Genomic DNA, 22,138 nt, shown 5'->3' on the forward strand with positions numbered 1-22,138 from the left:
CTCAACTAACTGTGCCATGTTATTAACTGTCATGTCAGATTTAGTTTTTAAATGTGTTATTATTGCATCAGTGTTATTTGTGTCACTAAGCAATCTCCTTCCGTATTTATTATTTAAAAAACAAGCAATTCTACATAATGAGCCGATATTTGGTAATATTTTATTGTCGACTTTATGATCGAGTAAACGATATTTTTGTTTTATTATCCCGTGAACAGATTCCACTACCCATCTTACTTTAGTTACAACCCGCGATTTGTTAGCTTCAGTAGTGTCAAGCTGTGCTCTGTTTCCTTTTAAGGCAGGCATTAACACGTTCAGTCCCTTACCCTCCAAATCATTTACTATATCTCGGAAACCGCGGTCAACTACTACTATATCACCGGGTTTCAATAGCTTGGATAAACCGTTTTTATCAGACATTATTTTTTTCATTATCGATGCATCGTTCAAGTTAGCGTTGAATGGTCCAACCATATCTATCACATACCCATCAGTTGTGCATATTGTAAAGGGTTTACACAGAGGAGTTTTTTTTTGTCCGGAATAAGATTTTTTCTGATATATATTATTAGAACTTTTCTGATGTCTAATGTACGTGCCATCACATATAATAATAAGCTGCTCATTACTAGCATCAAGTATTTTTTTTGCTACCTCACTAGTTCGAGACTGTATTATTTCTCTGGTGGTTGAATATATTCCGAAATATGATGGAAGAACTTTTTTTTCAAAGGCTGTTTTAACTGAAGTCACATACTCAGAGACTAATTGATGATACTCTAATCCAAGAATGGAGGCCAATAGTTCGTCACTATTTCCCGTCCTAAGTTTCATTAAAAATACTATTATAGCCTGTATTGATGTTCTATTAATAGACTTTCGTAAGCCTAATATCTCATCTAATTCGTAAATATCAGGCCATGTCAATCCTGTAAAGGCTATCAGTTGTTGGTCTGTAATGCAATGATTTGATAATGCATTAAATGGTGTGCAGCCATGACTCAAATTAAAAATATGACTAATGTCTGACAAAGGTACTGAGCTGTAGTTGGAATACGGCCTAAGGTGCGATATATCATTTTCGAAAAACTTTTTCTTCATTAAGTGGCTCTTGCAACATCTATTATTTAAGGGTACATAAATACGTTTTACTGAATAGCACTGTAATCTTGCCTCAAATGGTACAACTGTTAGATTTTTGCTAGAGCCACATATACAGCAGTATTTATGTGTTGCAATAAGGCGTTGAAAAGGAAGTTCTACATATTCTTCAGCTTTCGGGCATGTAGATGTGCATAGCATGAAAGTCGCATCCACGTCGTCATTACTAGTATCTATGTCCGGATTTTCAATAGACTGTGACTTCCTTTTGTATATTTGTAAACGACAATAGTTGCATAGCACATCACCCTCTTCAACAGTTATCTCAAAAGTAGCAGATATATACACTAGGTCATCATTTTCAGTCAGAGTTTTAAATTGTCCTTTAACTTTTCGAATGAATCTCTCACATTTCTTCTCACATTTTAAGTGAATTGTACAAATTCTTATGAGAATAAAGAATCTTTAAACCGACATTTTACACACTTTAAAGACATACTCGTACCTGTACCTACAAGTGCTTACTTATAAATAAAAGTGATTACAAATGCAACATCTACACGCCTATCTTATTTGTTATCATTAATTATCATCGTAATCAATTATCTAAAGTAGTTACACAAACTATCTAATGAACTCGGACATGGATATCAATATTCGTTATTTTCTATTGAATACAATGTATGATAACATCGAGGACAATATAAATCGGCGTAAGTAAATTGGCGGCGTAAGTTGAAACACGTGATTTGTTTACGATATCCACAGTTGCCACAGAAATCGCTTGTTATGATGCCTTCATCCTCAAGCCACGGCGAAATATCCTCACATGGAAGACAATTCAAAAATAACTGATTTTCTATTGTTCTTGGAATCAGCATTCCGATCCAATTTCTTGAAAATGATCGCTGAATACTTTTTATCTGTATAACAAATACGAAATAAATTGTAAATGAAAATATACAAGCTTCCTATTGACTATGTTTTATCAATCTTATATTACAAGTATGATTGTAACCCGTAAACATAATCGACATTATTAATTAAATATCAGAAAATCATCAATATATAATTTTCCTTTGTAACATGCTAATAAAACCGTAACATTGGTTTAAACAAATAAATATATCTACATACGAGTGAAATTAACACGCCACTGAATTAGCGTCATGTCATGTCATATACGCATAGGAATAGCTTGTATCAACTTATCTCGGAAAAATAAACAGTTCCGAATATATATCCAAAATACTCTTGCCACAGGAGCGTAGCCGCATGAAGGATCTAACTAATAACATACTATACTCTACAGTTAATAAGATATATTAAATAAATTCATCGGTACCCACTCGCTCGTCCAAGGACAGTCTCCATTCATTCTCTAAATAAGTTCTTGCTTTTTCTTGTAGTGGCGTAATAACAACTTGAAATGCCAGCTCATATATGGACTTAACTCGTTTTTTGAAAATATTAGCAATTAATTTTCTTTTCTTTAAGTTTAAATCGCAGTTTGCAGACATTTTTTTCTTTTAAAACAGCAGCAATGCTTCACGCCAAAGACCGAATTACGAAAAAAATATTTGAAAATCGAACACGGCCAGCATCACGGCCGAGGGCCATTTTTTTTAATTTATTTCGCTTGCAGGACTAAAATGCTAAGTAACTCAATTACGTAGTACCTTTTTACAAAACAATAAAGTAAAATAAACAGAAACACTTGTTCGAATAAGTATTAATGAGTTTCATTTGTCCTCCATTTCAAATTAACAAAAAAAAAAATGATTACGGATGGCTTCCCGGTTGGCGGGCCGATATCTTTTACTAGTGTCGTCAACGTTTGGTAAGCGTGTTACATACATGGTACGTACTGAACAATACTTATATTTTCACACTGTTCCACCTTTGTTATTTACATGAAACTTATATATTATGTAGATAGGTAGTTGGTTAATAATTAGTACAAAAATGGTGATAGTACGACGAGCTTGAACTGATATACAGGGTGTTTTATTTTTTTATTTAGGTTTTTTTCTAGGAAAATAAGTAAGTAGAGAGTTAGTTTTTTTTTTGATAGTTTGTATAGATGACATCAACATTTATGAAAAATTTCATAATTGTCCGTTTTATACTTTTTGAGAAAAAAAATAAAAACTTTTTAGGGTTAAATGAATGTCACGGGGTTCCAGGCGGCAGTAGAGGGTTAAAAATTGGTGTGGATTATTTTCATTTGACGGGGCATCAACTGGTAGTAGTTTTGAACTCAAAGCTTTGGGGGCAATTTTTGAAGGCTTATCCTGCTACACCCTTTGAATTAAAACAGGCTACAGTCTGAGAGTCGATTGAATATTTGAGTTTCAATAAAAGTTCTTCGATCGGATTCCGCAAAAAATTCTAACTCTATTGCCAAATTTTGTGTTAGATATTTTTGGCCTCTCCGTTGTGCGATATATTATTGCAAGTGACTGTATTGATTATGGAGAAAAAGTATCCCAATAAAACATATTATATCCTAAACAAATTCTGTTTAGAAAATAAGTTTTGAGCTACACTTCCCTCAAGTTTGGTTTATAATTTACAAATTATGTTTCTTTGTTCTTAGGTAAACGACAGTTTTCGAGTGCGAGATCATTTTTTCAAATAGCAATTAGAAATCACGAAAATACTAATAAATTCATGTGCCAATGTCAAAAATAGACATATAGTTTTGATTTTATACCAGCCATGTTTAATTAAAATCCAAAAATAAGTTGTTATTAAACATAGAAATCGGGGTTGTTTCCTTACTTGACGCGATGTTTATTACAGTGTATACCTACTCGAAATGTAGCTATTATTAAAAAAAATGTTAAATGATTTACAAGCTGTATATAAATTCTTAAAGATGATACTTTAAGCCGTAATTGAATAATGTGAAATTATATAAAATGTCAAGGTTGTGACTAATTATTTTGAATAAGTGAAATAAGTGATTCAATATAATTATTTTGAATATAAATAAACTGCATACCGTTTTATTAGACAGGCATCTGGTTTTTTTATCCCATAGTCCAGTATTTAGTCTATTTCGTTAACCCAAAAGCCTAGATCATTTTAGATTCCATCAGCTCTCAATAGTCCGTACACCATGGCGAGTGCTGCCTCTCCGTGCGTCCCATCACACGGGTAAGGGCAGACCTCCTCCTCAGTCGTTCACTCTTGACAGAGTGGTCGTGGTTGTATGATGAGACGTATCTGCAGCAGCAGCAGCAGCGGCAGCTGCAGTGAAGGACCTACATCTCATTAAAGTGTCAATAGGAACTCTGCGTGTTGGCTTCGGTTCTGAGCAAACCTCCCAAATGTCCGGCACACCATTGAACCGTGATGGGTATAGAACCACAAGTATAACATCAGCATTCTTTGAGTCTACTCCATTATTTGCAGTGTTCTTCTTCCTCGCGTTATCCCGACATTTCGCCACGGCTCATGGGAGCCTGGGGTCCCTTTGACAACTAATCCCATAATTTGACGTAGTCACTAGTTTTTACGAAAGCGACTGCCATCTGACCTTATAGCTCAGAGGGGAAACTAGGTCTTATTGGGATTAGTCCTGTTTCCTCACGAAATAAAAAATGTTTTCTTTCACCGAAAAGTGACTGGTAAATATCAAATGATATTTCGTACATAAGTTCCGAGAAACTCATTGGTACGAGCCGGGGTTTGAACCCGCGACCTCCGGATTGAAAGTCGCACGCTCTTACAGCTAGGCCGCCAGCGCTTTACGCCATCACGTACCTATAAAATTTAGTCTTCTTCTCCCTGCCCTTATCCCACGTTATGTGGGGTCGGCACAACATGTTTTTCTCTTCCATTCTCCTCTGTTTTTCGTCACCTCAGCACTCACTCCTTTCTTTCTCATATCCTCTTTCACACAATCCATCGTTTATTGGGTCTACCATCCGCTCTCCGTCCATCAACATTCATCCCTAACATTCTTTTGCCTATATGGCATTCATCCCTCCTCATTACATGCCCATACCACGCTAACCTACTCCTCATCTTCTCCGTTACCGGTGCTACTTTCAAACTTTTCCTTATATACTCATTCTTAATCCGATCCTTTCTCGTCACTCCACACATCCATCTCAAAATTCCTACGTGCCTATTTAGTATGACTATAGAGAAAAAAAACCGGGCAAGTGCGAGTCGGACTCGCGCACGAAGGGTTCCGGACCATAATGCAAAAAAAAACGAAAAAAAAAGCAAAAAAAAAACGGTCACCCATCCAAGTACTGACCACTCCCGACGTTGCTTAACTTTGGTCAAAAATCACGTTTGTTGTATGGGAGCCCCATTTAAATCTTTATTTTATTCTGTTTTTAGTATTTGTTGTTATAGCGGCAACAGAACTACATCATCTGTGAAAATTTCAACTGTCTAGCTATCACGGTTCGTGAGATACAGCCTGGTGACAGACAGACGGACGGACGGACGGACGGACGGACGGAAGGACGGACGGACGGACGGACGGACGGACGGACAGCGAAGTCTTAGTAATAGGGTCCCGCTTTACCCTTTGGGTACGGAACCCTAAAAATACATAGAGTGCTCACTCCAAACATCAGTATCAAGTAGCGGTACTGATAATTCCGCTACTCGATGCTAGATGTTGACTACGAAAATAATAGTCTTTTTAGTACCAAAACTGATGTATGGAGTGAGCACTCTTGTCTTACTATATTTCTCTATGGTATGACCTAAAAACCCGAGCCAACCGAGTATTCGGCGACGTTAGCATTCCCGCACACGTCTCTCGCACTACACCCGAGGGACATTGTTCCCTTCCATTAGGGGAAACGGAAACGGAAACAGACACGTCAGTGGGAATATGCTATTTGTACTCTAGCTTAGGTATACTTTAGGCATTTAAAAAAAGTTTTTTTTATGAATATATCTGTGCGATACGGTGTAAAACAGTATGTAAAGTATCACTATAGTTAAGTGAATAAATTTATCGGGATGCGTAGCCAAAATGCCAATCGTTAACGCTCCGTAGCGAACGAAACGCAACTGTCACTGTCGCACTAATATTGAAGATTGATAGAGAGAAATAACCACGCTAAGCCACAGAATAAATAATAGTACTAGGTACAGAAGACTCACTCTCTAACAAAACGCGTCTGTTACGATCAGCACAGATATGGCCGCTAGGTGGCGACAGCGCCACGCGCGGTTATGGCTTTCCCCAAAATTGGTGTGGAACGGATGTTTTAGCTACCTGTAGCAAAGCGACGAAATCGCGGAGTGAGCCACGCCTGGCTAAGCCCCGGAGCGCTAACGCTTACATCTCGTAGCACCGCATTAGTATTAGAGAGTCATTAATAATACCGTAAACCCCGACCGCCATAAGCTACCTTTATCCGAGGAACGTCACTTGTTTTAGCATATACATGGCGAGCCAGCTTTCGACGCAATTGGATTACGTACAAGACTGTTAGAATTGGATTGCGATGCATGTATCTAAATTCATGCTATTAACTGTATTAATTACTACATTATTGGATGTAATTACATAACTTAACGGTATATTTGATTATTGTAAAATAAGTGTTATAAAATGAATACAAAACTAAAATTAAGTACAACTAAAAACTAAAGCTAAAAACTAAAAATATTTATCAAAACTTTGCGCCCTTGGTAAGGTGCCCATCACGCAGGCAGCGTTCCCGCGCTGGATTGCTATGGCCAATCTTTGCGCGAGAAAGCTGCCCGCGCGAGGGTCACCTGTGGCCTGCCTTAGGCGTTTGATATCCTTGGACCAATGCCATAGAATAAGTAATAGTACTACAGTACAGACAGGACGAACGAACGGACCATACGAACAGTAAAGTGGTCTGGGCCGCATGGCTCAAGAGGCAAAGGCCGACCACGTGGCAGATGGTCAGACGAGCTAGTAGAAACGGCGGGTCCAAAATGGCTAGAGACAGCCCAAAATAGAGAGGAGTGGAATTCCTTGGGGGAGGCTTTTACCCGAAAGGGGCCCACATATCTTTTAAGTTAATTTTTAAGTTATCTTTTACTTTAATGTTATATATCTAATTTGTTTGAAGTATGTGTGGAAGAAATAAAGCTTTTTTATTTATTTATTTTACAGACAGGACATCTCCTACAAACCCGAAAATTGACAGTGGTCCAGGGTCGAATCATGCTATCCCTTTACCCATGTAAATGTATCCCTTTCGATTATTTTGGGTTGTCAAAATTCAGGTGATTATCTTATCTGTGGTCGTGCACGCAAAAGGACGTCAAGGGGTGCCAACCCTAATAATTGCTCGGAGCAATGGTGAGCCGAACGGAGCCGAGTTAGACCGAAGTGAGGAGTGTCTCCCCACTGCCAATGCCATAGATAATGTACAGTCAAATGAAATGACAGTGGAACCAGGGGGAGGAAACTAGAGCGTTCGGGCATTCTCGGCTCCGTTCGGCCCATCATTGCTCCGAGCAATTATTAGAGTACAACTTGACGTCGCTTTGCGTGCACGACCACAGATAAGATAATCACTTGAATTTTGACAACCCTAAATAGCCGAAAGGGATAGTGCCATACATTAGAAAGGGCCAACATGATTCGTCCCTGAACCGCTGTCAAACATCGGTTTTGTAGGAAGTTTCCTTTCTGTACGGTAGTACTATCACTTATTATGTGGTGGAACCTCGATATTACGACCGGTACGACATTCAAAACCTCAAGAAAAGAGCGTAACCCATCTTAAAGGCCGGCAACTTGCAAAGGCCGCACTTGCAAGCCCTTGGGATGTCACTAAGTGCTACGGGTTACGCTCGTATTGCATAGCCACGTCTTCGCCGAATGGAGCGCGTAGTCACTACGAACAGTGTACCCGACAGTCGTGGCGCTGAATGTGTTACAGTACATATGGTGCTACTTTACCGCCCTAAGGCAAGAAATAAAATTCAGCCCTTATTTGTATTTTTCTCATATTTACTTCATTAAATTCTCTAACTATACAAAATAACTTTTAATTGGACGCCAATCAACATAATTGCCAACGAATTACAGTAAAAGTTGGTCCCCTAATTTGATACTAAATGACGACTTTCAAATTATAATGGTTTCAGATCGCTTCGTACCGCCCCATGTAGGTCACATCACAGAAGAAATAATAGTACTACCGTACAGAAAGGACACTTCCTACAAACCCGAAGTTTAAATTTGCTCTGTACTTTTTGTTTCGGTTAAGTATTTTTTTAATCCTATTAAATTAAATAAATAAATAAAATATACTAATAATATTATTATAAGTTAGTACTAGCAGTCGCCTTGTGTCACCGCCTCAATTTCGGGCAGGCTGAAAACCAGCGCTGAAACCACGCCGTAATGGCGGGGCTTCCAGCACATTAGCTGAGACTGTCCTATTGTCACATAACTCACGTAGATGTAAGTAATTGAGCTTATTTATACATAATTATATTGTCTAGGTTAAGTGTAGCTTAAGAGTGTAAAACCAATTGTAATTTATAACCTTTGTTGTGGCAATAAATGATTTAAAAAAAAAAAAAAAAAAGTTTGACAGCGATTCAGGGTCGAATCATGCTATCCCTTTCTAATATATAGCACTATCCCTTTCGGCTATTTAGGGTTGTCAAAATTCAAGTGATTATCTTATCTGTGGTCGTGCACGCACAAGGAAGTTAAGTGGTGCCAACCCTAATAATTGCTCGGAGCAATACTGAGCCGAGCGGAGCCGAGTTCGACCGAAGTAGGTCCACAGTCACGAGCTTTAATTTGGGACCCACCTAAGGTTGAATATCGTGTAGCAAACTAACGCTATTTAGAGCTAATATTTTAACGCAGTGTCATAATTAATTGACATAATGTTTACCATCGACATTTACTTACGTTTACGTTCCTATAGTTCGTTTTTTTAGCATTAGAAATAAGGTAAACAATCTTGATGTGTCTTTTAATTGAAAAACACATTTTAAAAATAAGTAACGGCAAATATGTAACAATTATGAATCCAATACGATCATTTATATTCTTCTGCTTTCATAAGTAATAGTTTTTGATTTTTAAAAAGCGTTTTTCAATTAAAAGACGTCAAGATCGCTTACCTTCTTGCAAGTTCTTTCTAATGCTAAAAAAACGAACTATAGCGGCAACCACCCAATTACGTCCATTTGTGAAATAATATTTTTGAAAATGTCACTTTAAACAGATTATAAAACCGGTGTGATAACTTTTTGCAAAGAGGTTATCATTTCAAGGGTCGATTCGCTATGAGTTTTAAATGTCTTAATTTGACATTTCAACACCATCGAACTGAAGTTTCAACCTTATTGCATTACGAATGTTCTAACAACATTTAATGGAAATGGGTCCCAAATTAAACTCGCCTCGCCAGTACTATGTATAGTCAGAAAAACTGTCATTATAGCGTTTCTTTAATTTTTTGCCATTTCTATATATTGTGACTTTTTTGCCCCTTTTGTGTTATTTCTAGTCAGGATCGCGCCTTTCCACCCTTATAGGAGAAAAAAAAGTGTCCTAAAATTTCCATACATTTTTCAAACTTTCCTTTTTGTTACGGCCATAGGAAGTATATGTGGAAATAGTAACACAATAGGAAAAAACTCTGGGACATTTTTTTATCCCATTAGGATCGAAAGAGCTCGTGATTCTGAGTAGAAATAACACAAAAGTGGCAAAAAAGATCACAATATACAGGGTGGAAAGATAAGTCGGGCTCTGGAGGGAAACTACCTTAAATCCTTAAGCTGGCTCATTTTACTTAAAGGAGACATTCCTTTATTTTTAAAAAGAAACAAAACTGATCTTGACATCCGCGTCCGCGTATGTGAGCCTTTAAATATCCGCATCCGCAACATCCCTGGCCTGACTTGAACCTTAATACTATCACAATAGCAAAGAGAATAGTTGCTTTTTAATGACATGGTTGCTTTGGCACGCGACCGGCACGCGACTAATGGTAACATTCCATTTCTAACCGCAGCTGCATTACTGTCAATTTTACTATGGAAATTGACAATGACAGCGACGCGTTCAGTACCGGTAGTGCAGCTGCGGTTAGAAATGGAATGTTACCATAAGGCGCCTCTCGATAAAAGAAACAATAGCAGTTTGTGTTACAAGGGATCAAAATGATATATTTCCGTCAAGGGCGTACATTGAATCGTGAGCGTAATGAGGGATTCAATGTACGCCCGGGAGGGATTAAGTGTTAAAGCCCAAGACGAAATAATTTTGATACTGTGTGACTCATTCTGCTTTTCACATCAACTATGAGGAAATTGTTATGTTCCAAAATATGTATTATTTGACAAAAAAAAAGAAAAAATCGTGTCCTAGAACAGAAAAGTACAACTTTGATCCCTCCCAGCAGGGAAGAAAACTGCCACTTTGATCCCTCCTAGCGGGGAAGAAAAAGCAATTATTCGATTAGGTGATGTGAAACGATTTAACGGATTAGTTAGGGTCTGAGGCCTAAAAATCATTTGAGAAAATTCATACTATACGGTTAAAGTGAAGTTGTGTGTTTGTGCCTGTATGTTTGTGTGTGTGTGTGTGTATAACGACTTACTCTACTTTGGTGTCGAGATATTATTAGGTATGTCTTTCCCATCACGGAACAATGGTGTTCCGGACCTTTGGGAGGCGTGCGCGGAGCCGAAGCCAACACGTAGAGGCCCTTTTGACACTTTAATGAAATGTAAGGGGTACACCGAGCGGAGGCTGCCCTTGCCCGTGTCATGGGACGCACGCAGAGGCAGCACCCGCCAGGGTGTAAGGACTATTGAGAGTTGATGGAATCTAAAATGAACTAGGTTATTGGGTGAAAGCGATGGACTAAGAACTGAGCTATGGGGTAAAAAACCGGACGCCTGCCTAATAAAACGGTATGCAATTTTATTTCCGGCAGACGGTGACTCGCGCCCACAAAAAGCGACATCTAGGATGGCTCAAGGGCAACACCGGTGTGAGCGGCTCAGGGGTGTCGAGAGGTGTGCGCCGCTTTCTACCCAGTGGCTGTTAACAGCCACTGTGCCAACTCGCGTCTTATGCATATTATTAGGTATATTATTAGCCTTGAGATGTCCGCAGGGACTGCTTGGCAAGTTGTTTAACTAGTCTGAATTATTAACTTGGACGAACTTCTAGATCTTTCTAATCTTAGACTTCATTAAGAGGGAGCGTGAAGCCAGGAGATTAGAAAGAATCAAAAGATATGGATATGGCGCGCCGCGCGAAGTTAGCGGCGGAAAATTTGGCGATCCCGCGGGTTTTAACGTTTTCCCCAATTACTGTGAAAGTATACTTCTGTGTAAAAATTTGCTAGTCAAATTCTTAGTTTAACACAGGAGCACAGAATAAATAATAGTACTAGGTACAGAAGACTCACTCTCTAACAAAACGCGTCCGTTACGATCAGCACAGATATGGCCGCTAGGTGGCGACAGCGCCACGCGCGGCTTATGGCAAACCCCAAAATTGGGGCCGAACGGATGTACTTTTAGCTACCTGTAGTAAAGCGACGAAATCGCGGAGTGAGCCATGCCTGACAGGAGGCATTCAAGCATACATTTTGATATATAAATAATGTCATTTTGTTATCATTCGTGCATGAACTTCGCTCGTACTTGTTCGTACCATCACCCACACTGTTAACTGTACATCGGTGGACCTTAGGCCTTTTGTAATAAGGTCCACCGATGTACAGTTAGCAGTGTTGCTGTTTGTACATAAATCGACACAAGAAAACAAAATAACATCATTTTGACATCAAAATACAAGTATGAATTGGGATCCAGTCTGCCCGATCCCGATACGTCAATTAATTGAATTAATAGATCTAGAAACGATATGGATTAGATGTGTCAGTGTCAAAAGTGACGTTTTTGTTTGAAGAAACGTCACATTTGACACTGACATATCTTATCCATATCGTTTCTAGATCTATTAACTGACGTATCTTAAAGTTCTAATCGGGCCGAGTACCTATAATTATTAATGTCGAATCTAGTAGATATTTGAAATAATATTATGTAAATATGAATGACGATCATAATATAAATTCGTGTAGATTAGTCTAGCATAATTTATAATGTAATTTAATATTATGAGAATAAATATCTAAATCTAAATCTAAATCTATTAAATTGCAGTATATAGGTATATAAAACAGTAAAATTATACATTTTGCGTTTGCGTCAAATCCGGTAGTTCTGATTTTTTGCAGACTTGTTTATGATGTTGGCCCAATGAATAATCCAAGTTTGTGACCTCGAACGCCGAACGCAACAAAACAGGGTTGACAAAGCTGCGCACAGAGTCACTATTATCAAAGATGATTCAGATGCATCTGATTATTATCAATGATTGTAAACTCTAAGAAAAAACGTGCCAAAACAGATGGCGCTATACTGCGCCCTATGTTTTGCAGTCACTGCATTGTAAAATGTCAACTTTTGACAATCAGAGTTACCGCAAAATGTATGGAGCTGTACAGCGCCATCTCTTTAACACGAAATTGTGTTAGATTTTCCGGATCTATCTCAATCAATGTATCTTTGCTAGTAATTACATATAAAATTTTGTAAAAAATGTAAGAACTGAGCTGCCGGCCCTACAGTAACCTACATGGAAAGCTTTCACGAAAGTTTACGGGTAATTCAACTATAGGTCCAGGATGCGATAAACTGCTCCTAGAGAACAGTTTATGATCTTATAAATAAGGGCATAGAGCTATTGGGGGCAAGAGGTTAGTAATCTATGAAATCCTTTTCAATAAGGTGCAGCGGGACAATTTCGACTGCGGGGTAATTTGAACTAATCGAAATATCTTCCATGTTTTACTTTATTAACTAGAGTGCCATATATGTGTTTCCAGATAGCGAAAAAGAATGTGTTGTGTGTGGCTCTAGTTAATAATGTAAAACATGGAAGATATACCGATTAGTTGACATTACCCCGCAGTCGATATTGTCCCGCTGCACTTAGGAGCACAATCAATTTTATATTTTATTATTATAATACGACCTAGAAACTCCCTGTTGCTAATTTAATGATCAATGGAGTGAAATTATTGTTATTATCCATATTATAAAATAACCTAACTTAAGTTTAAAGAAAAAAAGGAATTAATAATATTGATATAAAATATTCTTTGTTTCAGACTCAAGCGGGATTATGTCAAGTGGTAAGTAATTAAAATATCTACATATTTTTACGTAACACCTCATGTAACACCTCTGGAGGTGGCTTGTATTGGAGGTGGCTTGTTTGCCACCGACGTGGTATAAAAAAATAGTCGCATGATATGGTTATGAGTGATTGTATAGTGTCAACACCATAACCGAAATCTGAATATTTCAACAACGGGTTGCACTCCGAGAGTGCCGACAGAAGTGAAAACTAATGACTAGTCCAAAATGTCTGCAGCTCTATACGTATACCTGACCCATCCTCCTTTCTATTGAAAAAACTTTAGTTCCGAAATTGCTGGTCAGTGAGCTTTTTTAAAATTCGAAATTCAAATTTGTAGCGTTAACACAGAATAATTAATAGTACTATCGTACAGAAAGGAAACTTCCTACAAAAACGAAGTTTGACAGCGGTTCAGGGTCGAATCATGCTGTCTCTTTCTAATATATGGCACTATCCCTTTCGGCTATTTAGGGTTGTCAAAAATCAAGTGATTATCTTATCTATGGTCGTGCACGCAAAAGGAAGTCAAGTGGTGCCAACCCTAATAATTGCTCGGAGCAATGCTGAGCCGAGCGGAGCCGAGTTTGACCGAAGTCAGGAGTTTCGCACCCCTGGCGTTAATTGTTTAAAATCCGAATAGAAATTGTAAAGTTACCTTGCAGACCTCGCATCTAAATATATTTGGTCATGATATTTTGAGTTTTATTCACCAGTACTAGAGTTCACTTTTATTAGCGATTTCATCAAGATGTAGCTTTATTGAATTATATTTGAGTGATATAAAGATTATAAAGTTAGAATGTAACTGTGAGATCCTCGTATTTCAACCCGTACAAGATTAGAACCTTTTTCATGTAATGTCATTGAGTTTTTCTTTATTGATTTAAATGCCATCTAAATGAGTGGCCATCTAAACGTTACGGTCACGTGATCGCGTTACGCTGTCTCGAGTTTATCATTTTTTCCCCACCTCAAAAAGTGCCCAGCGCCGCTAAAGAAGTTTTCACTACAAAAAACATTAGCTCTACTAAAAATAAATACGTTGTTGGCAAAAAAAACATTTTCGGTAGATACAAGCTTTTATCGCTTACTGTACTTTTTTCTACAGGCAACTAATACTCATCGAGACAATTCTAAAACCCCCAAACACAATTAGGTTTCGTTGTTTTATCACAGAGTTCCTATGGCCACTCCTGTCTCCATCATCAGATCAACTTGATGGTATCATAATAATTGCATTGTCACCCGACTTACGTATGTATGCAAAACAGCTTAATTGGAAGTCGGAAAGTGGGTCAAATTTAACTTGCAAGATTTGAACCGTACAAACTCAGTTACATACAGAAGAAGTTGCTAAGCGGGCGAGGTGTTCAAAATTACCTTGACGCGTTCTCATTCTCTTGACAATAAAGTCGCGTCAAGATCATTTCGAACACCTCGCCCGCTCATCAACTATTGCTGCTGACTGTACATTGCAAGTTCATAAAAAGCTTGTAATAAATCAGACTAGATGGAGCGATGACCTTCGCAAGGCGGCTGGCAAGAGCTGGATCAGAGTTGCCGAAAATCGTGCTCAATGGCGTGCAATAGAATAGAATAGAATAGAATAGAATAGAAATAATTTTATTCGTAAGCACAAACACAAAATAAAAACTTATACTAAACAGAGAAACATAAAAAAGAGAAAGTGCCACGAAATGGTCTCACCTCAGCATGTTGCTGGCGACTTCCAGCGCTGATCTTCCGATGAGACCATCCGGTGAAACAATCACGACAGGTAACATGAATAACAAGAGAATTAACAACAAAATTAATACATACAAAATACAAAGATAGTAATAAGAATACAAAAGACAAAGATAGCAATTAGTCAAGAATACATTACAATAAATTACTATGTATAGTTTTACTACGTACAATACAGCTGTTACATTATCAGGTCAAACTCATCTTGGCCGTACATTACGCCTGACATTACATCTAGCGCCATGCGGCAGCTGCGCAAACTAAACTAAAATGACAAATAAAACAGGTCGATTTGTTACGAACAAAAGCAGTTTAAGCAATAATTTATCGATCATACAGATTTAACTACATATAGAGAGTCACAAGAGGGCGAGAATAACATTTTTAAAAGTAATGTGCTATGGCAATGCATAGGAGAGGCCTATGTCCAGCAGTGGACGAGGGTAGGCTGATGATAATGATGATGATGATTGTATTAAATACCCATTTGTTTCACTACTTCAGCATTCAGTAGTTTAATAAAGAACGAACTAATTAACCTACTTATTGCCTCTGAATGAAATGAGCTGGTAAAAACAAAAAGCAATCGGGGGCACAATGGGCATTCATCGGTGCTTTGATAGCGGGGCTCTCGATATTGGATCTGAAGAGAACAATCCTGCCTGGCAATGTGAAAATACTCATGCTAGTTTCCACTTAAGGTCCCGTTCTTATCCACTCACATGATTGATATTTTTCAGTGTCCTCTATTATTATTATAAAATAAGGGTGACAGCTGGCAACTACATTGCCAAAAGCATGTGAGTAAGGGTGACAGCTGGTAACTACAGTTGCCAAAAGCATGTGAGTGGTTATTAGGGATTATTAATTAATGTTTAGAGCCACCCTACACTAGCGTCTCCAGAGCGTCAGCGTCTAGCCAATTCTATGGCTGCTGCTCGACGCCATTTTCCATAGCGCTGACTAGACGCTGACGCTCAAAAGACGCTAGTGTGGAGTATATCTAACTGTTGACGACTGTTTCATTTAACATTTACGTCACTCATTGGCGTCTATTTCAAATCACTGATATCACATCGGTAACTCGTGGCATTTACTCGTAGGTAGCACTTAAAAGATTACTTTAATTAATTCCTTTTTTTAGTGGTTTCTTTTTCTCGACTCGTATAGGAAGAACATTGGCACATCACTAGTCTGTTAGAAACTGTCAAGTGCCACGAGTTACCGATGTGTGTTCATCACTAATCTTTTAAGTGCTACCTAAATGCCACGAGTTACCGATGTGTATTCATATGTCATAGAAATCGAAACTTTCTGTAAGAAGGTTTGGCAATGAACGCGCAATATATCTAGAGAACATTTAGAGTTGAACCAAGAGAAGTCTGCAACGATTTTGATAGCACACGCAGTGCAAGTGTTATTTTAAACGTCATACTTCTATGAAATTATGACGTACAAATGACACTTGCACCGCGTGTGCGCTATCAAACTAAGTTGCAGGCTTCTCTTGGTCTAAAGGGGCCCACTGACTAACAGTCCGCCGGAAGGTATCGGCCTGTCAGAACAAAATTTTGACAGTTCCGAACAACTGACAGGCCGATACCGTCCGGCGGGCTGTTAATCAGTGGGCCCCTTTACTCTAATGGAAACTCCAATTTTTGGAAATTAATCTTGTCTAAGCTAATTCTGCCCGATGTGCTTCATAATTCATAAATCACATATTGGGATTTCTCGTGGGCTTAGACCGTATCATACTATGCGCCAAAAGTATCTACCATTCTGTGATACCTCAACAACTGATAAGCGCAACAAAAGACACCCATGAACTGGTCGCAGCAGGCATTGGGACTATTGTAGAAAAAGTGAACAGTATGCCGGTCTATGGATTGAAGTTTGGATGGACAATGAGACTGGGTTATTGCAAAAACGTCCGGGCACCTGACATAACAATGTTTTCACAAGTTATCGAGGCAGGCGGTACGCTAGATCGGTCCCTGAAACTGCCGTCGTGAGGATGACCAGGAGCAACGCGGGTGTGAGCGGCTCAGGGGTGTCGAGAGGTGTGCGCCGCTTTCTACTTACCCTGTTGATAACAGCCACTGTCGGCTCGATTCGGAAAATGAATTAGATTTCTACTAGACTTCAACAAGTTACGATACGGATAATTCAAAGATATTTGTAAGATAGATATGTCAAATTTGGCGTTTCCGCGATTCTGGAGGTCCTCTTGAACGATTTCGACAAGTTATGACTTAGATATCCAAGTCACATCTAGTCTGTTGATCTCTAAATCGTCTCAAGATCTTGTTATTATCTCGAAATCCGAATAGGCCTGTGTGCCAACTCGCGTCTTATGCATGTTTCACATCCCTTTGGAGCATATAGCTCTAACGATATTATTATTACTGATTGCGTTTTCAATATAATCAAATTATAATACAAACAACCTCGACTGATTGAGTTTCGATATAATCAAATTTAAAACAACTTCAAACACACAAATATTTCAATCAGTCATAATCGTCAAAACAATCCCAAATATCATAATACAATCGTCCTTATAAAAAAGCAGATTAATGGCCGCGGCCTACATCCGGTCCCCAGCTTCCGGCGGAAACGGCCTAACGACTGCCAAACACTGCACATATGACCTAAAGCAGTACCGCAACTCTTCGCGGTAAAAATCTTAAAGTAAGTCGCTTTAATAGAAAGGTACGAAGTGTGGGAAGGGGCGGGGGAGGGGGAACCCCCTCCAACTTTCCCCCCGCGGAGATGCTTGGTTTTTGAATTATTCATGGTTATAATTTGAGGTTATACCAGTGCCAAAGATTGTAATGCAGAGGGGGGGAGGATGAGGTGGACTTGTGGTGGCTCCGGCGCTGCGGGAAGCGCAGCCCCGCCGCCCTGGGGTAAGTCCGCGCCTCCGGGCTTTTGTATACACTCTAGGGGTAGGGACCACATAGACCACATGGGATCGGGGTTGACAAATTTGGTTCCGTGACAAATTTGAACATTAAAACAGAAAATATGTTCGGCTCAAGATAGACAAGATCACTCGGATAGTGGAGTGCTCTGATTCGATTTTTGGTATGTATGGTGTACAAAAGTAGCCACAAAATGAAAAATATATATATATATATAATATTAAAAACTTATCTCCGGCGGCTAAAATTGCTCTAAATCATTTAAAAACAACCCAAAAAACCCACACAGTTGTACTTTTTGTATAAATTGGGTTTAATATTTTTAACACACTCCTTTTAATCCTTATGACGCGTCTAGGACACATCGGCCTCGGCCCGGGCACAGCCCGGTCTAGCGTGAGTCATCCTTAACAACGTAGGGGAACGCAAGTCCGCGCCTAGACTCACGGTGCCAAAACCATAGATGATGCAGATGCAAAACCAAAACGGAGATGGGGTATATCGAGTTAGATTACTGCTCAGCTGTTTTATATGTCACTAACGACTGCTGGCTAATTGTGATTTTATACGACCGAGTGTTTTTAAATAATCGCCCGAAGAACTTTTCTAATATTGTGCCCGTTTAAAAATAAACGTTGTTTTGCCGGGGTTCGCGAGAAAAAGTATTTTGTAACTTTTGAAAAGTTTTTTGTATAAATTGCGTTTATGAGTGTTCGTATTGTTTTTATCGTCTTACGTTTAAGAAAATGTTACATCGTTATTTTAAATTAACATTTTTTCGTACAAGGCCGATTCTAAGTTTAGTTTTTGTTTTGATTGTTTCGCGGGCACCAACTGCGAGCAAGATTTCGAACCATATTTTCAGTCTACCTATATATATTACGTACCACTGCTGGGCACTGGCGCGAGAGGGCTTGGGCTATAGTCCCAAAGCTAGCCCAATGCGGATTGGGGACTTCACATACAAGTTTGAATTTCTTCGCAGATGTATGCAGGTTTCCTCGCGATGTTTTCCTTCACCGCTAGTGGTAAACATCAAATGATATTTCGTACAGAAGTTCCGAAAACTCATTGGCCAGGATTTGAATCCAGACCTCCGGATCGAAAGTCGGACATCATAATTATCCACTTGGCCACCACCGCTTCTTCGAACCATAAGTATTCACATAATTATTATATGTTAGTAAATACAGCTTTAAAGTCTAAAGGTGAGTCTTTTACTTTATGTATAGAACGTCGAAAAAGTTTCTTACCAAGAAGACTTGCAAATGGTTAGAAACCGTTTAAGGGGTCCGAATCAGAATCAGAATTGTTTATTGCACTGATATTACTATACAGGGATGGTGTTTAGCAAAAATGTGTCAACCCACATTCATTTTGCAATAAGATGTCAACTCAAAAATGGACGCTTAATGTTGACATTTTATTGCAAAATCAATGTGGGTTGACACATTTTTGCTAAACACCAGTTCTTAAAAACTACTTAGTACAGTTCCATATTTAAGAACCCTGTAAGTGTATAGACCCCCCCCCCCCTAATTTGAAATGACGGAATTTATGAATAGCCCCTAAGGGCTAATGTATGATTTATAATGGTCTCTCTCGTAACCTTTTTTCCAAAACTTATCTGTGCCGGTACTGCCGGTAACGTTATTCGTCCATAATTTCTTAAAAAAAATAATTTAATGTGTAGAAAGCTTTTTTTACTAGGCAAGATTTTAATGCATTATTAAAGCTACTATAATTATTTATTTCTTTGATTTCGTTTGGGATATTATTATATATTTTTATGGCCATGCCAAAAGGGTCTTAAGGGATGAAATGATGGCAACGACTAGGATGGAGCATGACGTTATATTACAGTAATCATCATCATCATTAGCTTCACGCCGCGGAAGCAACTGTTTGTCATTTTTGAACGTAATCGCTATTGGGAGAGAGTTGAAAATTGAATAGCAAAAAGAAAGAGATGACACACGCCTGGTTTTTAATGCGAGGATCCCCTCAAATATAATAATAATAGGCAGTCACGAAGCCGCCTACAAAACGTTTTTATGGATGAGGCTGCATTAAAATATACCTTTCACATCACCTATTGTGTAAAAATTGCTCTTTTCTTCCCTGCTGGAAGGATTCTATTTTAGAATCCTTCGATTTGTTCAGGATTCAATGTACGCCCTCGCCGTATATGACATTTTGCTCCCTTGTGACACAATCTACTATTTATGATCTAGTGCAAAAAACGTAGGTCAATATTTACCCTACTCACAAACAAAAACAAGTTTCAATGCGTTAAAATAATTTCAAATATTATCCTAAATTAGCCAAAAACAAATACCTTTTGTAATATTGTTCTGTGTTCGGGCACAACCCGGCCTTCGGACTTTTGAAAGTTGCGGGTAGCGCGCACCTGTCGGACGCTCCGGGCCGACTGATTAGATCATTTTCCCAAAATCATAATTTACCTGTAGCATAATTTCTATTCGCATTTTTTCCTATTCTTAATTTGCACCAGACGCATTAATTCCTAACATGATTTTTCCATTCGCTTATTTTCCCATTAGACAATTTAGCCACTCACAAATATTTCTTACGACGTTTATTCGAACGAGCGAGCGAAGCGAAGTGAAGTTCTTACATTCGACTTTGGACACACGGCTGGCTAGGGGCACGTCCTGGCATTACGATGTTTTTAAGCTGAACTATCAGAGGATAGTTTGATACTCGATAACTTAAGTAAAAATGTTCTAATTTAAATTAAATTGGGTGAACGTATAGTTGAGGGCATTATATTTTAGTCATTAAATTTTGAGCTGGCTCGAACAAGAGGTTATTGAGCTAGAAGAGCTGAAAGTGTTAATAAGCTATTTGTTCACGATATTATTGTAAATTATATTGAATTAAAGCAAAAACGTGTTTATAATACTACATGACTTTATTGACTGACACATAAATATTTCTTCTTACAAATCAACGAGTAAAGTAAACTTCATATTCTGAAAGAGGCCGAACATACTGCCCACCAAAATAATCTATTTTATACTCCGTTTGTTATAACTTGATTTCAGAATATAACTCTTCTTATTCATCATACAAAAACAAACATAAGTTTACTCCATAACATAACTATACTACCACACACTTATAAATTGTTCAATATTATTTTATATTTAGTGAATGAAAGAAAATTAAATCTTCATTAGAAAGCTAACAATTCATAAAACTAAAATATAAATCATACGACTAATCTGTATTACAATCTACTTACATTGCAATATTCACTGCCCACCGTGAACGAATGTACCTACTCAAATCTGAGCTGGCGGGGCTGTGAAAACCCTGTTTGAGTTTGACTCTAGGGCTAGGATTAACACTCGAAGTCAGTACTTGTCTCACTAATTGTTCCTGAAATCTTGTATTATCTGTCTTCAAAATCGCTTTCCGTGTTGTTTGTACGCTCGATTTCCTGGTATTATCAGTGCCCTTTCTCATCAGTGGGTGTAAATGGTTGAATATATATCCGCTAGTATCATCTATAGTCGTTGGTGTATCGTTATAAACTGGCTTGCATAAATCTTCTTTTCTTGAACTATTAGTGTTTGTATATTTTTCATTTTCAATCTTAGAATTGTTGTCTTCCATAACTTGACGTGTGACATGAAAACATGTGATTCTCCGTAATCTCCGTGGATTCGCCAAGGTTTGTAATTCTACTTTATTTTTGATATACACTTTGTCATCCTTGCTGTCGCTACAAGTAAATCTTCTATTAATGTTTTCTTTCAAATTTGACAACTCAACATCTAGTGCTACGACAGCTGCAGCTTCAGGTTTCTTATCAGTTAATCCTCTACGAACTACTGGCTGTTCAAACTTCGACGACTCTGCATTTGGTGTGACATATTCTGCTTTTGATTCTTCCAAAGTCATATCTCTTTCACTGTAGCACTGCTTCGCCTGTATTAGTTTTATCCTTCGATGTAACAACGAATGATGACGCCCTTTACATACTTGGCATGACGTATTCTGTTTACAATACCTTACAGCATGGTTCGGTATAAAGCAGTTGAAACAGAGATTATTGCTTCGAACGAAATCGTACCTTTCCTCAACTGGTAGCGTTGTGAACTGTTTACAGTTGTAA

At 38.3% G+C, this 22,138-nt stretch overlaps 1 protein-coding gene across 1 annotated transcript in view; it reads left to right on the forward strand.

Moving 5' to 3' along the window:
* The window catches only part of LOC134803418 (1-phosphatidylinositol 4,5-bisphosphate phosphodiesterase epsilon-1-like), a 310,234-nt gene that overhangs the window by 63,177 nt on the left and 224,919 nt on the right, over positions 1 to 22,138 (forward strand). The window contains exon 2 of the mRNA XM_063776238.1: positions 13,293 to 13,316. The gene's annotated coding sequence lies outside the window, so the exon portion shown is untranslated. The remainder of the gene's footprint in view (positions 1 to 13,292; positions 13,317 to 22,138) is intronic.

Source organism: Cydia splendana, chromosome 26 (genome assembly GCF_910591565.1).
Source record: "Cydia splendana chromosome 26, ilCydSple1.2, whole genome shotgun sequence".
Lineage (NCBI taxonomy): Eukaryota > Metazoa > Arthropoda > Insecta > Lepidoptera > Tortricidae > Cydia > Cydia splendana.